Source organism: Xenopus tropicalis, chromosome 3 (genome assembly GCF_000004195.4).
Source record: "Xenopus tropicalis strain Nigerian chromosome 3, UCB_Xtro_10.0, whole genome shotgun sequence".
NCBI lineage: Eukaryota > Metazoa > Chordata > Amphibia > Anura > Pipidae > Xenopus > Xenopus tropicalis.
In genome coordinates this window covers 3,015,714-3,032,107 of record NC_030679.2, presented here as the reverse complement: position 1 = coordinate 3,032,107, position 16,394 = coordinate 3,015,714, and the positions used below count along the sequence as shown (strand labels likewise).

General features: G+C 55.0%; 1 protein-coding gene across 1 annotated transcript in view; it reads left to right on the top strand.

Moving 5' to 3' along the window:
* Positions 1 to 99, top strand: part of LOC116406439 (hyaluronan synthase-related protein-like) — a 16,626-nt gene extending 16,527 nt beyond the window's left edge. Inside the window, exon 6 of the mRNA XM_031898470.1 lies at positions 7 to 99. The gene's annotated coding sequence lies outside the window, so the exon portion shown is untranslated. The remainder of the gene's footprint in view (positions 1 to 6) is intronic.
* The last annotated feature ends 16,295 nt before the right edge of the window (positions 100 to 16,394 follow it).

Genomic DNA, 16,394 nt, shown 5'->3' with positions numbered 1-16,394 from the left:
TGATAGGTTCCCGCCATGTTTGGTTCCTACCAACAGCCATATTGATAGGTTCCTACCATGTTTGGGTTCCTACCAACAGCCATATTGATAGGTTCCTACCATGTTTGGGTTCCTACCAACAGCCATATTGATAGGTTCCCACCATGTTTGGGTTCCTACCAACAGCCATGTTAATAGGTTAGCCTACCAACAGCCATATTGAGAGGTTCCACCTACCATGTTTGGGTTCCTACCAACAGCCATATTGATAGGTTCCTACCAACAGCCATATTGATAGGTTCCTACCATGTTTTGGTTCCTACCAACAGCCATTATGATGGTCGCAAGTTGGTCCCGCCAACGCGCATATTGTGGCTAGTGTGGGTTGCCTACAACAGCCATATTTGTTCCGACCTAGTTTGCCCTACAGCATGTTTGGGTTCCTACCAACAGCCCCATATTGGCATACGGCGAGGCCATCTCCTTTCCCCACTCCTCTGCTCCTCACTCCATCCCCTCACTCCTCTGCTCCTCACTCCATCCCCTCACTCCTCTGCTCCTCACTCCATCCCCTCACTCCTCTGCTCCTCACTCCATCCCCTCACTCCTCTGCTCCTCACTCCATCCCCTCACTCCTCTGCTCCTCACTCCATCCCTCATCTCGTCCCACTCATCCCTCACTCCTTCGCTCCTCACTCCATCCCTCACTCCTCTGCTCCTCACTCCATCCCCTCACTCCTCTGCTCCTCACTCCTCTGCTCCTCACTCCATCCCCTCACTCCTCTGCTCCTCACTCCATCCCCTCACTCCTCTGCTCCTCACTCCATCCCCTCACTCCTCTGCCCCTCACTCCTCTGCTCCTCACTCCATCCCCTCACTCCTCTGCTGCCTCACTCCATCCCCTCACTCCTCTGCTCCTCACTCCATCCCCTCACTCCTCTGCCCCTCACTCCATCCTCACTCCTCTGCTCCTCACTCCATCCCCTCACTCCTCTGCTCCTCACTCCATCCCCTCACTCCTCTGCTCCTCACTCCATCCCCTCACTCCTCTGCTCCTCACTCCATCCCCTCACTCCTCTGCTCCTCACTCCTCTGCTCCTCACTCCATCCCCTCACTCCTCTGCTCCTCACTCCATCCCCTCACTCCTCTGCTCCTCACTCCATCCCCTCACTCCTGCCCTCACTCTCTGCTCCTCACTCCATCCCCTCACTCCTCTGCTCCTCACTCCATCCCCCACTCCTCTGCTCCTCACTCCATCCCCTCACTCCTCTGCCCCTCACTCCATCCCTCATCCTCTGCTCCTCACTCCATCCCCTCACTCCTCTGCTCCTCACTCCATCCCCTCACTCCTCTGCTCCTCACTCCATCCCCTCACTCCTCTGCTCCTCACTCCATCCCCTCACTCCTCTGCTCCTCACTCCATCCCCTCACTCCTCTGCTCCTCACTCCATCCCCTCACTCCTCTGCTCCTCACTCCATCCCTCACTCCTCTGCTCCTCACTCCAATCCCTCACTCCTCTGCCTCCTCACTCCTCTGCTCCTCACTCCATCCCCTCACTCCTCTGCTCCTCACTCCATCCCTCACTCCTCTGCTCCTCACTCCATCCCCTCACTCCTCTGCCTCACTCCTCTGCTCCTCACTCCATCCCCTCACTCCTCTGCTCCTCACTCCATCCCCTCACTCCTCTGCCCTCACTCCATCCCCTCACTCCTCTGCTCCTCACTCCATCCCCTCACTCCTCTGCTCCTCACTCCATCCCTCCACTCCTCTGCTCCTCACTCCTCTGCTCCTCACTCCACCCTCACTCCTCTGCTCCTCACTCCATCCCCTCACTCCATCCCCTCACTCCTCTGCTCCTCACTCCATCCCCTCACTCCTCTGCTCCTCACTCCATCCCCTCACTCCTCTGCTCCTCACTCCATCCCCTCACTCCTCTGCTCCTCACTCCATCCCCTCACTCCTCTGCTCCTCACTCCATCCCCTCACTCCTCTGCTCCTCACTCCATCCCCTCACTCCTCTGCTCCTCACTCCATCCCCTCACTCCTCTGCTCCTCACTCCATCCCCTCACTCCTCTGCTCCTCACTCCATCCCCTCACTCCATCCCTCACTCCTCTGCTCCTCACTCCATCCCCTCACTCCTCTGCCCCTCACCTCTGCCCCTCACTCCTCTGCTCCTCACTCCATCCCCTCACTCCTCTGCTCCTCACTCCATCCCCTCACTCCTCTGCTCCTCACTCCATCCCCTCACTCCTCTGCTCCTCACTCCATCCCCTCACTCCTCTGCTCCTCACTCCATCCCCTGTTCACTCCATCCCCTCACTCCTCTGCTCCTCACTCCATCCCCTCACTCCTCTGCTCCTCACTCCATCCCCTCACTCCTCTGCTCCTCACTCCTCTGCTCCTCACTCCATCCCCTCACTCCTCTGCTCCTCACTCCATCCCCTCACTCCTCTGCTCCTCACTCCATCCCCACTCCTCTGCTCCTCACTCCATCCCCTCACTCCTCTGCTCCTCACTCCATCCCCTCACTCCATCCCCTCACTCCTCTGCTCCTCACTCCATCCCCTCACTCCTCTGCTTCCTCACTCCATCCCCTCACTCCCTCTGCCCTCACTCCTCTGCTCCTCACTCCATCCCCTCACTCCATCCCCTCACTCCTCTGCTCCTCACTCCATCCCCTCACTCCTCTGCTCCTCACTCCATCCCCTCACTCCTCTGCTCCTCACTACATCCCCTCACTCCTCTGCTCCTCACTCCATCCCCTCACTCCTCCCTCACTCCATCCCCTCACTCCTCTGCCCCTCACTCCTCTGCTCCTCACTCCATCCCCTCACTCCTCTGCTCCTCACTCCATCCCCTCACTCCTCTGCCCCTCACTCCTCTGCTCCTCACTCCATCCCCTCACTCCATCCCCTCACTCCTCTGCTCCTCACTCCATCCCCTCACTCCTCTGCTCCTCACTCCATCCCCTCACTCCTCTGCTCCTCACTCCATCCCCTCACTCCTCTGCTCCTCACTACCATCCCTCACTCCTCTGCTCCTCACTCCATCCCCTCACTCCATCCCCTCACTCCTCTGCCCCTCACTCCTCTGCTCCTCACTCCATCCCCTCACTCCTCTGCTCCTCACTCCATCCCCTCACTCCTCTGCCCCTCACTCCTCTGCTCCTCACTCCATCCCCTCACTCCTCTGCTCCTCACTCCATCCCCTCACTCCTCTGCTCCTCACTCCATCCCCTCACTCCTCTGCTCCTCACTCCATCCCCTCACTCCTCTGCTCCTCACTACATCCCCTCACTCCTCTGCTCCTCACTCCTCTGCCCCTCACTACATCCCCTCACTGGTCTCCCTGCACGTTCCTGGTCGTCTCCTCCGCTCCTCTCAGAGCCTCCCACCATCCACACCCACTGCGCTCTCTCTTATTAACCCTTTCTATCTCGCTGCTCCTTCCCTCTGGAACTCTATCCCTGAATCCCTCCGTAGGGAACACTCACCCACTCTCTCTCACACACTCACTTATTCTCTCACACACTCTCTCATTCTCTCACACTCACTTGCTCTCTCACTCACTCACTCGCTCTCTCTCTCACTCATTCTCTCTCACACTCACTCACTCTCTCACTCACTCACTCTCTCTCTTACTCACTCATTCTCTCAAACACTCACTCGCTCTCACTCATTCTCTCAAACACTCACTTGCTCTCACTCATTCTCTCAAACACTCACGCTCTCACTCAGACACCCACTCTCTTTAAGTTAAAACTCAGACTGTACCTACTGGGGTACTAAGACATTATTTTGCCCAGTCCTGCGCTTAAGGGCAAATGCCCATACCTGATGCCTCTTACCTTCCAGTTTGTGCCTGTATGTTACCCAACCACTCAGATTGTAAGCTCTATGGGGCAGCGACCCCCTTCCTACTGTATCTCATACCCCATGGCACTTACTCCCTGTGTATTTATTGTATTTATTATAACGCTTGCCCTCCCTGTGTGTAATTGTGTATTCTGTAAGACTGTACAGCGCTGCGTACCCTTGTGGCGCTTTATAAATAAAGTTATACATACATACATACCTACGGGCCCCACTGTGAGTTCACACATGAGAGTGAGTGGGGACAGTGAGGAGGGAGTGAGTAGGCGCAGTGAGGAGACAGTGAGTGGAGACTGAGTTGGGACAGCGAGTGAGGAGACAGTGAGTGGAGACTGAGTGGGAGAGTGAGTGGGGGCAGTGAGTGGGTGCAGTGAGTGGGGGCAGTGAGTGGGGGCAGTGAGTGGGGAGAGTGAGTGGGGGCAGTGAGTGGGGAGAGTGAGTGGGGCAGTGAGTAGAGTGAGTGGGGGCAGTGAGTGGGGACAGTGAGTGGGCGCAGTGAGTGGGCGCAGTGAGTGGGGAGAGTGAGTGGGCGCAGTGAGTGGGGGCAGTGAGTGGGGGCAGTGAGGAGACAGTGAGTGGGGGCAGTGGGAGGGTGAGTGGGCAGTGAGTGGAGACAGTGAGGAGGACAGTGAGTGGGGGCAGTGAGGAGACAGTGAGTGGGGGCAGTGAGGAGACAGTGAGTGGGGGCAGTGCGGGAGACAGTGAGTGGGGCAGTAGAGAGGGTGAGTGGGGCAGTGAGTGGAGACAGTGAGGGCAGACAGTGAGTGAGGGGCAGTGAGTGGGGGCAGTGAGGAGACAGTGAGTGGGTGGCAGTGAGTGGGGGCAGTGAGGAGACAGTGAGTGGGGGCAGTGGGGAGTGTGAGTGGGGGCAGTGAGGAGACAGTGAGTGGGGGCAGTGGGGAGGGTGAGTGGGGGCAGTGAGTGGGGACAGTGAGTGGGGGCAGTGGGGAGACAGTGAGTGGGGACAGTGAGTGGGCGACAGTGAGTGCGGGGCAGTGAGTGGGGGCAGTGAGTGGGACAGTGAGTGGGGGCAGTGAGTGGGGGCAGTGAGGAGACAGTGAGTAGGGCAGTGAGGAGACAGTGGTGGGGGCAGTGGGGAGACAGTGAGTGGGGCAGTAGAGAGGGTGAGTGGGGCAGTGAGTGGAGACAGTGAGTGGGGCAGTGAGGAGACAGTGAGTGGGGGCAGTGAGGAGACAGTGAGTGGACAGTGGGGAGGGTGAGTGGGGAGAGTGATTGGGGCAGTGAGGGGCAGTGAGGAGACAGTGAGTGGGCGGGGGGAGAGTGAGTGGGGGCAGTGAGTGGGGGCAGTGAGGAGACAGTGAGTGGGCAGTGAGTGGGGAGAGTGAGTGGGACAGTGAGTGGGGAGAGTGAGTGGGGCAGTGAGTGGGACAGTGAGTGGGGAGAGTGAGTGGAACAGTGAGTGGGGGGAGTGAGTGGAACAGTGAGTGGGGCAGTGAAGTGGGGACAGTGAGTGGGTGGAGTGAGTGGAACAGTGAGTGGGGGGAGTGAGTGGAACACGTGAGTGGGGGGAGTGAGTGGAACAGTGAGTGGGGGAGTGAGTGGGGACAGTGAGTGGGAGAGTGAGTGGGACAGTGAGTGGGGAGAGTGAGTGGAACAGTGAGTGGGGCAGTGAGTGGGACAGTGAGTGGGGGCAGTGAGGGAGACAAGGGAGTCGGGGGCAGGTGAGGAGACCAGTGAGTGGGGGCAGTGGGGAGGGTGAGTGGGGAGAGTGATTGGGGGCAGTGAAGTGGGGGCAGTGGAGGAGGACAGTGAGTGGGGGGCAGTTGGGGGAGAGTGAGTTGGGGGCAGTGGAAGTGGGGCAGTGAGGAGACAGTGAGGTGGGGGCAGTGGGGGGGTGAGTGGGGGCAGTGATGGAGGACAGTGAGTGGGGGCAGTGGGGAGGGTGGAGTGGGGCCAGTGGGGGAGACAATGAGTGGGGGCAGTGGGGAGGACCAGTGGAGTGGGGGCAGTGGGAGGGTGAGTGGGGCAGTGGGGAAGGACAATGAGTGGGGGCAGTGGGGAGACCAGTGAGTGGGGGGCAGTGAGTGGGGCATGTGGAGTGGGGGCAGTGAGGAGACAGTGAGTGGGGGCAAGTGAGGGAGACAGTGAAGTGGGGGCAGTGGAGTGGGACAGTGGAGTGGGGCAGTGAGGAGACAGTGGTGGGCAGTGAGTGGGGGCAGTGAGGAGACAGTGAGTGGGGCAGTGAGGACAGTGAGTGGGGGCAGTGAGTGGGACAGTGAGTGGGGGCAGTGAGGAGACAGTGAGTGGGGCAGTGAGGAGACAGTGAGTGGGGGCAGTGAGTGGGACAGTGAGTGGGGGCAGTGAGTGGGGACAGTGAGGAGACAGTGAGTGGGGGCAGTGAGTGGGGACAGTGAGTGGGGGCAGTGAGTGGGGCAGTGAGGAGACAGTGAGTGGGGGCAGTGGGGGCAGTGAGTGGGACAGTGAGTGGGGGCAGTGAGTGGGGAGAGTGAGTGGGACAGTGAGTGGGGAGAGTGAGTGGGGCAGTGAGTGGGACAGTGAGTGGGGAGAGTGAGTGGAACAGTGAGTGGGGGGAGTGAGTGGAACAGTGAGTGGGGGCAGTGAGTGGGGACACGTGAGTGGGTGGAGTGAGTGGAACAGTGAGTGGGGGGAGTGAGTGGAACAGTGAGTGGGGGGAGTGAGTGGAACAGTGAGTGGGGGGGAGTGAGTGGGGACAGTGAGTGGGAGAGTGAGTGGGACAGTGAGTGGGGAGAGTGAGTGGAACAGTGAGTGGGGGCAGTGAGTGGGACAGTGAGTGGGGGCAGTGAGGAGACAGTGAGTGGGGGCAGTGAGGAGACAGTGAGTGGGGGCAGTGGGGAGGGTGAGTGGGGAGAGTGATTGGGGGCAGTGAGTGGGGGCAGTGAGGAGACAGTGAGTGGGGGCAGTGGGGAGAGTGAGTGGGGGCAGTGAGTGGGGGCAGTGAGGAGACAGTGAGTGGGGGCAGTGGGGAGGGTGAGTGGGGGCAGTGAGGAGACAGTGAGTGGGGGCAGTGGAGGGTGAGTGGGGGCAGTGGGGGAGACAATGAGTGGGGGCAGTGGGGAGACAGTGAGTGGGGGCAGTGGGGAGGGTGAGTGGGGGCCAGTGGGGAGACAATGAGTGGGGGCAGTGGGGAGACAGTGAGTGGGGGCAGTGAGTGGGACAGTGAGTGGGTGGCGCAGTGAGGAGACAGTGAGTGGGGGCAGTGAGGAGACAGTGAGTGGGGGCAGTGAGTGGGACAGTGAGTGGGGGCAGTGAGGAGACAGTGAGTGGGGCAGTGAGTGGGGGCAGTGAGGAGACAGTGAGTGGGGGCAGTGAGGAGACAGTGAGTGGGGGCAGTGAGTGGGACAGTGAGTGGGGGCAGTGAGGAGACAGTGAGTGGGGCAGTGAGGAGACAGTGAGTGGGGGCAGTGAGTGGGACAGTGAGTGGGGGCAGTGAGTGGGGACAGTGAGGAGACAGTGAGTGGGGGCAGTGAGTGGGACAGTGAGTGGGGGCAGTGAGGAGACAGTGAGTGGGGGCAGTGGGGGCAGTGAGTGGGACAGTGAGTGGGGGCAGTGAGTGGGGAGAGTGAGTGGGACAGTGAGTGGGGAGAGTGAGTGGGGCAGTGAGTGGGACAGTGAGTGGGGAGAGTGAGTGGAACAGTGAGTGGGGGGAGTGAGTGGAACAGTGAGTGGGGGCAGTGAAGTGGGGACAGTGAGTGGGTGGAGTGAGTGGAACAGTGAGTGGGGGGAGTGAGTGGAACAGTGAGTGGGGGGAGTGAGTGGAACAGTGGAGTGGGGGAGTGAGTGGGGACAGTGAGTGGGAGAGTGAGTGGGACAGTGAGTGGGGAGAGTGAGTGGAACAGTGAGTGGGGGCAGTGAGTGGGACAGTGAGTGGGGACAGTGAGTGGGGACAGTGAGTGGGGACAGTGAGTGGGGCAGTGAGTGGGGGCAGTGAGTGGGACAGTGAGTGGGGGCAGTGAGTGGGGACAGTGAGTGGGGCAGTGAGTGGGACAGTGAGTGGGGGCAGTGAGTGGGGCAGTGAGTGGGGGCAGTGAGTGGGGGCAGTGAGTGGGGACAGTGAGTGGGGACAGTGAGTGGGGACAGTGAGTGGGGGCAGTGAGTGGGGGCAGTGAGTGGGGACAGTGAGTGGGGGCAGTGAGTGGGGGGCAGTGAGTGGGGACAGTGAGTGGGGGCAGTGAGTGGGGACAGTGAGTGGGGCAGTGAGTGGGGGCAGTGAGTGGGGACAGTGAGTGGGGGCAGTGAGTGGGGGCAGTGAGTGGGGGCAGTGAGTGGGGGCATGAGTGGGGCAGTGAGTGGGGGCAGTGAGTGGGGACAAGTTGCTGCTCAGTAAGTGACAGGAAAACCTGCTCCGACCGGTTTAAAGCAAAAACTAGAAGTAGAAATGGAATGCGGCTCCGGTAGCCCCTCCCCCGGTAGCCCCTCCCCCGGTACCCCCTCCCGTCACTCCCTCCCGGGGAAGAGATTATTTGGGGACCCGGGGGCTGCACACACCAGGCGCTGATATACACAATACAGTACGAGTCACACTGTCCGCAGGCACTGACTAATAAAGCTCTGGGATGTTTGAATCGGAGCTCAATGCAATCTGCCGTAGCGGATGACGTCAGCTTCTATGGGCGTGTCGGGGGCGTTCCTGCGCCGTGTCGGGCGGTGGGCGTGTAGAATCGTGCGGTGGGCGTGGCGAACGGTGCAGGTGCGGAAGCAGCGAGAGGGCTGAGTGTGAGACCGGAGCCGGGAGCGGCGTGTGCTGGGCACCCACTAACAGGTACCGGGGACTTACTGTCATTAGGGGGAATGGGGGCATCTCCGGCCATAGGGCTGCACTCTCCTCTACTGCTTATCCCTCTCTTTGTATCGGGCAGCGGGGCTGCAGGGAGTTGTAGTTCAGCGCAGCAGTTTGGATTTTATTGCTATTGGCTATAGTGATGTGTTGTGTGGGGGCCTTCATTGTGGGTGCCTCTGTAACAGGGTGTATGGGTGCAGCCTATTGTGCCCCCCAATATGTCCCACTGCCCCTCCTAGAGCCTCTATCCAGGGAACAGTGTGGCACAAATGTGTTCCCCCTACATCTCTTATTTAGCCAACTTGTGCTACATTGTATCAGGAGTCAGAACCAGCAGTGCAGGGAAGGGAAAGGGACAGACACAGTGACAGTTACACATAACTATAAACCCAGTGAGAATGAGGGATGAATGGGTATTGGGGAGTTGTATCAGGAGTCAGAACCAGCAGTGCAGGGAAGGGAAAGGGACAGGCACAGTGACAATTACACATAACTATAAACCCAGTGAGAATGAGGGATGAATGGATATTGGGGAGTTGTATCAGGAGTCAGAACCAGCAGTGCAGGGAAGGGAAAGGGACAGACACAGTGACAGTTACACATAACTATAAACCCAGTGAGAATGAGGAATGAATGGGTATTGGGGAGTTGTATCAGGAGTCAGAACCAGCAGTGCAGGGAAGGGAAAGGGACAGACACAGTGACAGTTACACATAACTATAAACCCAGTGAGAATGAGGAATGAATGGATATTGGGGAGTTGTATCAGGAGTCAGAACCAGCAGTGCAGGGAAGGGAAAGGGACAGACACAGTGACAGTTACACATAACTATAAACCCAGTGAGAATGAGGGATGAATGGATATTGGGGAGTTGTATCAGGAGTCAGAACCAGCAGTGCAGGGAAGGGAAAGGGACAGACACAGTGACAGTTACACATAACTATAAACCCAGTGAGAATGAGGAATGAATGGGTATTGGGGAGTTGTATCAGGAGTCAGAACCAGCAGTGCAGGGAAGGGAAAGGGACAGACACAGTGACAGTTACACATAACTATAAACCCAGTGAGAATGAGGAATGAATGGATATTGGGGAGTTGTATCAGGAGTCAGAACCAGCAGTGCAGGGAAGGGAAAGGGACAGACACAGTGACAGTTACACATAACTATAAACCCAGTGAGAATGAGGGATGAATGGGTATTGGGGAGTTGTATCAGGAGTCAGAACCAGCAGTGCAGGGAAGGGAAAGGGACAGACACAGTGACAGTTACACATAACTATAAACCCAGTGAGAATGAGGAATGAATGGATATTGGGGAGTTGTATCAGGAGTCAGAACCAGCAGTGCAGGGAAGGGAAAGGGACAGACACAGTGACAGTTACACATAACTATAAACCCAGTGAGAATGAGGGATGAATGGGTATTGGGGAGTTGTATCAGGAGTCAGAACCAGCAGTGCAGGGAAGGGAAAGGGACAGACACAGTGACAGTTACACATAACTATAAACCCAGTGAGAATGAGGGATGAATGGGTATTGGGGAGTTGTATCAGGAGTCAGAACCAGCAGTGCAGGGAAGGGAAAGGGACAGACACAGTGACAGTTACACATAACTATAAACCCAGTGAGAATGAGGAATGAATGGGTATTGGGGAGTTGTATCAGGAGTCAGAACCAGCAGTGCAGGGAAGGGAAAGGGACAGACACAGTGACAGTTACACATAACTATAAACCCAGTGAGAATGAGGAATGAATGGATATTGGGGAGTTGTATCAGGAGTCAGAACCAGCAGTGCAGGGAAGGGAAAGGGACAGACACAGTGACAGTTACACATAACTATAAACCCAGTGAGAATGAGGGATGAATGGGTATTGGGGAGTTGTATCAGGAGTCAGAACCAGCAGTGCAGGGAAGGGAAAGGGACAGACACAGTGACAGTTACACATAACTATAAACCCAGTGAGAATGAGGAATGAATGGGTATTGGGGAGTTGTATCAGGAGTCAGAACCAGCAGTGCAGGGAAGGGAAAGGGACAGACACAGTGACAGTTACACATAACTATAAACCCAGTGAGAATGAGGGATGAATGGGTATTGGGGAGTTGTATCAGGAGTCAGAACCAGCAGTGCAGGGAAGGGAAAGGGACAGACACAGTGACAGTTACACATAACTATAAACCCAGTGAGAATGAGGAATGAATGGATATTGGGGAGTTGTATCAGGAGTCAGAACCAGCAGTGCAGGGAAGGGAAAGGGACAGACACAGTGACAGTTACACATAACTATAAACCCAGTGAGAATGAGGGATGAATGGATATTGGGGAGTTGTATCAGGAGTCAGAACCAGCAGTGCAGGGAAGGGAAGGGACAGACACAGTGACAGTTACACATAACTATAAACCCAGTGAGAATGAGGGATGAATGGATATTGGGGAGTTGTATCAGAAGTCAGAACCAGCAGTGCAGGGAAGGGAAAGGGACAGACACAGTGACAGTTACACATAACTATAAAACCCAGTGAGAATGAGGAATGAATGGATATTGGGGAGTTGTATCAGGAGTCAGAACCAGCAGTGCAGGGAAGGGAAAGGGACAGACACAGTGACAGTTACACATAACTATAAACCCAGTGAGAATGAGGAATGAATGGATATTGGGGAGTTGTATCAGGAGTCAGAACCAGCAGTGCAGGGAAGGGAAAGGGACAGACACAGTGACAGTTACACATAACTATAAACCCAGTGAGAATGAGGAATGAATGGGTATTGGGGAGTTGTATCAGGAGTCAGAACCAGCAGTGCAGGGAAGGGAAAGGGACAGACACAGTGACAGTTACACATAACTATAAACCCAGTGAGAATGAGGGATGAATGGGTATTGGGGAGTTGTATCAGGAGTCAGAACCAGCAGTGCAGGGAAGGGAAAGGGACAGGCACAGTGACAGTTACACATAACTATAAACCCAGTGAGAATGAGGAATGAATGGATATTGGGGAGTTGTATCAGGAGTCAGAACCAGCAGTGCAGGGAAGGGAAAGGGACAGACACAGTGACAGTTACACATAACTATAAACCCAGTGAGAATGAGGAATGAATGGATATTGGGGAGTTGTATCAGGAGTCAGAACCAGCAGTGCAGGGAAGGGAAAGGGACAGACAGACAAGTGAATGGATATTGGGAAGCTGTATGTGGAATTATATTTGCTTTCATTTCAGTAGTAGCAGTTACAATTTTTGGTTGAAGTTCCCATTTAAACGCTGGCTCCATGTGAGTGTGTGAGTGAGTGTGTGAGTGAGTGTGTGAGTGAGTGTGTGAGTGAGTGTGTGAGTGTGTGTAGCTCAGGGGTAGTTAGTTACTCACACAGCTGCAGGCAGAGCCTCCCCTCCCTTTATGGCCCGGCTGGGGCGGCACGTTATATTCCCGCGCTCTCTCTGCACAAGAGACAGGGAAAGCAAACGCTCTGTGTGGGAGCGAGTGTGGGGCCAGACAGGGGCCCCGGGTAAGTGGCAGGGGCCCCGGGTGAGTGGGAGGGGCCCCATGCTAGTTGGGTCAGGTTGTTACACACAGGGATGCGGTTCCGCTCGCCTGAGCTGTATAAATAGGAGCTATATTTGCCCCGGGGCTGCCGCACAGGTGTAAGTGCAGAACGGGGCCCACAGTGAGTGCAGAGACACAGACAGGCTGGGGATAGTGCGGCCTCACCGGGGTGGGGAGTAGTACGGTAAGTAGTACAGTCCTGTATTATAGTAAGTAGTAGTGTAGGCAGTACAGTAAGTAGTACAGTGGGTATTACAGTAAGTACAGTAAGTAGTACAGGGGGTATTGAAAGTACAGTAGGAAGTACAGTAAGTAGAGTAAGTAGTACAGGGGTATTATGGTAAGTATAGTAGGCAGTACAGTAAGTAGTACAGGGGTATTATGGTAAGTATAGTAGGCAGTACAGTAAGTAGTACAGGGGTATTATGGTAAGTATAGTAGGCAGTACAGTAAGTACAGTAAGTAGTACAGGGGTATTATGGTAAGTATAGTAGGCAGTACAGTAAGTACAGTAAGTAGTACAGGGGGTATTATGGTAAGTATAGTAGGCAGTACAGTAAGTACAGTAAGTAGTACAGGGGGTATTATGGTAAGTATAGTAGGCAGTACAGTAAGTAGTACAGGGGGTATTCTGGTAAGTATAGTAGGCAGTACAGTAAGTACAGTAAGTAGTACAGGGGGTATTCTGGTAAGTATAGTAGGCAGTACAGTAAGTAGTACAGGAGGTATTATGGTAAGTACCCCACTGTACTACTTACTGTACTTACTGGTTTACTTACTGTACTACTTACTGTATTACAGTAAGTACAGTAAGTATAGTAGGCAGTACTGTAGATATTACTGTACTGCTACATGTGATACCTCTGTACTTACTGTAATACCCCCCTGTACTACTTACTGTACTGCCAACACTACTACTTACTGTAATACCCCCCCTGTACTACTTACTGTAATACCCCCCTGTACTACTTACTGTAATGCCTACATTACTACTTACTGTAATACCCACTGTACTTACTGTAATACAGTAAGTAGTACAGTAAGTAAACCAGTTAGTACAGTAGTAGTGGGGCAGTACAGTAAGTAGTAGTGGGGGCAGTACAGTAAGTAGTAGTGGGGGCAGTACAGTAAGTACAGTAAGTAGTAATGGGGGCAGTACAGTAAGTAGCAGTGGGGGCAGTACAGTAAGTAGCAGTGGGGGCAGTACAGTAAGTAGCAGTGGGGGCAGTACAGTAAGTAGCAGTGGGGGCAGTACAGTAAGTTGCAGTGGGGGCAGTACAGTAAGTAGTAGTGGGGGCAGTACAGTAAGTAGTAGTGGGGGCAGTACAGTAAGTAGCAGTGGGGGCAGTACAGTAAGTAGCAGTGGGGGCAGTGCAGTAAGTACAGTAAGTAGTAGTGGGGGCAGTACAGTAAGTAGCAGTGGGGGCAGTACAGTAAGTAGTAGTGGGGGCAGTGCAGTAAGTACAGTAAGTAGTAGTGGGGGCAGTACAGTAAGTAGCAGTGGGGGCAGTACAGTAAGTAGTAGTGGGGGCAGTGCAGTAAGTACAGTAAGTAGTAGTGGGGGCAGTACAGTAAGTAGCAGTGGGGGCAGTACAGTAAGTACAGTAAGTTGTAGGGGGCAGTACAGTAAGTAGTAGTGGGGGCAGTACAGTAAGTAGTAGTGGGGGCAGTACGGAGTAGCTTGCTACTGATTACCCTATCAGAGTGACTCTGCACTGGGGCAGATCCCATGCTGTGGGAGTATAAATTCCCCGTGCTGGGGGGGCGGCTCCCCGGTAGCCAGAGGGCCACGCCCCACATACGGTTCTGCAAGGGCAACTCCGCCTCCTGGGAAATTCAATGGAAACTCGCTAAACCTGCTCCTCTGAGACAATGTTGGGACGTTGAGCTTAGTACATCTCATTAACGGTTGCTGCCCCGGGGTAATTAAATCACTCAGGATATTTGCCCCTTGAAGGTGCATGAAATATACAAATGGGCTGTTTGAGGCCCCGCCCACATCCGTATCCCCAGGTAAACAGTGCGCTTACACGACTCAGGGGCGGAGCCTGTTGCAGTACCAGAATGCCTGCTGCTCCGGCACGATGTAGCCCAATAACCGACTGACATCTGCTACATTGTTTCAGCAGTCAGAACTCTGAACGCTCATTGGGGAGGGGGGGCTAAACCATCGTCACATCTACACAGGGGCCACAGTTGTGTTGTCTCTGCAAACGCAGGTGTGGGGCCCCGGAACCTGCATTACACAAGCGCATTCCTGAGTCGGATAAACACAGGATTTACTGTGCCTCACTAATATCCCTCCACGTGCAAATAGCTTGGCGTCTGGGCCCAATTAGCTACTGTGTCTCGGCTTTATTGACAAGGAGGTGAGGTAGAGGCAGTAAAATGGTACTGGGCGGGGCTATAGGTCTGTATAGGGGGGGGGGGAGGCCCATATACACAGAGCAGTGCCGCAATAGAATGCCCTATTCCTAGCAACTTTGCAATTGGTCTTCATTATTTATTTTGTATAGTTTTTTTTAATTATCTTCTGCCTCTTTCCAGCTTTCAAATGGGGGTCGCTGACCCCGGCAACCAATAACTATTGCTCCGTAAGACTACAAATGTACTATTATTGTTACTTTTTATTACTTCTCTTACTATTCATATTCCCATTTCTTGTTTAAACCACTTCCTAATTGCTGGGGTATATAAGACCCTAGCAACCAGATAGCTGCTCAAATACCAAACGGAGAGCTGCTGGACAAAAAGCTAAATAACAAAGAAAAAAAAAAAGAAGACCAATTGCAAAATGTTTTAGAATATCAATGTCTACATCATATTAGTGCTAATTTAAAGGTAAACTTCCCCTTTAAACTGTTTTTTTTTTTCCTCTTGTGGTTTCTCGACGGTTGGGATTTAGCAACCAGAATAGGAAGGGAGCCCGGGGCTCACATTGATGTTGAGCCATCAGTATGAAGGTGGGGGGGCTCGGTACCTCTGTAAGGTGGGGGGGCATTTCCAGAATTGCTGCCCCCTAATGACTGTAATGCTTCTGCTACATTGTTTCATGAGTCGGACCCAGAGGAGAGAAAGGGACAGACTGCCGAGTAGCAATTAAAATGGCAAACAGTGCTTTATAGCTGTCGCTTCAGAAGAGGAGATGCTCACCCCCCACTCTCACCCCCACTCTCACCCCCACTCTCACCCCCACTCTCACCCCCACTCTCACCCCCCACTCACACTCAAGTGTAACGTTTGCATTGAGTTCTCACTGTACAAACACATTGGTCTTCCTGTTGATCCCTGACTGTATGTGGGTGTTGCTCAGTGGGAACAGGAGTCTGTCTGTGGGCCCCCGGGGCCCGGTGTTAAATAAATTGGGTGTGTGGGTGCTGCTCGCTGTGGGTGAGTGAGTGCTGCTCGCTGTGGGTGAGTGAGTGCTGCTCGCTGTGGGTGAGTGAGTGCTGCTCGCTGTGGGTGAGTGAGTGCTGCTCGCTGTGGGTGAGTGAGTGCTGCTCGCTGTGGGTGAGTGAGTGCTGCTCGCTGTGGGTGAGTGAGTGCTGCTCGCTGTGGGTGAGTGAGTGCTGCTCGCTGTGGGTGAGTGAGTGCTGCTCGCTGTGGGTGAGTGAGTGCTGCTCGCTGTGGGTGAGTGAGTGCTGCTCGCTGTGGGTGAGTGAGTGCTGCTCGCTGTGGGTGAGTGAGTGCTGCTCCCTGAGGGTGAGTGAGTGCTGCTCGCTGTGGGTGAGTGGGTGCTGCTCGCTGTGGGCGAGTGGGTGCTGCTCGCTGTGGGCGAGTGGGTGCTGCTCGCTGTGGGCGAGTGAGTGCTGCTTAGTGGGCGAGTGAGTGCTGCTTAGTGGGCGAGTGAGTGCTGCTTAGTGGGCGAGTGAGTGCTGCTTAGTGGGCGAGTGAGTGCTGCTTAGTGGGCGAGTGAGTGCTGCTTAGTGGGCGAGTGAGTGCTGCTCAGTGGGCGGGTGAGTGCTGCTCAGTGGGTGGGTGAGTGCTGCTCAGTGGGTGGGTGAGTGCTGCTCAGTGGGTGGGTGAGTGCTGCTCAGTGGGTGGGTGAGTGCTGCTCAGTGGGTGGGTGAGTGCTGCTCAGTGGGTGGGTGAGTGCTGCTCAGTGGGTGGGTGAGTGCTGCTCAGTGGGAGAGTGAGTGCTGCTCAGTGAGAGAGTGAGTGCTGCTCAGTGAGTGCCAGACAGGGGTGCAGGTGAGTGAGGCTCAGTGGGTGGGTGAG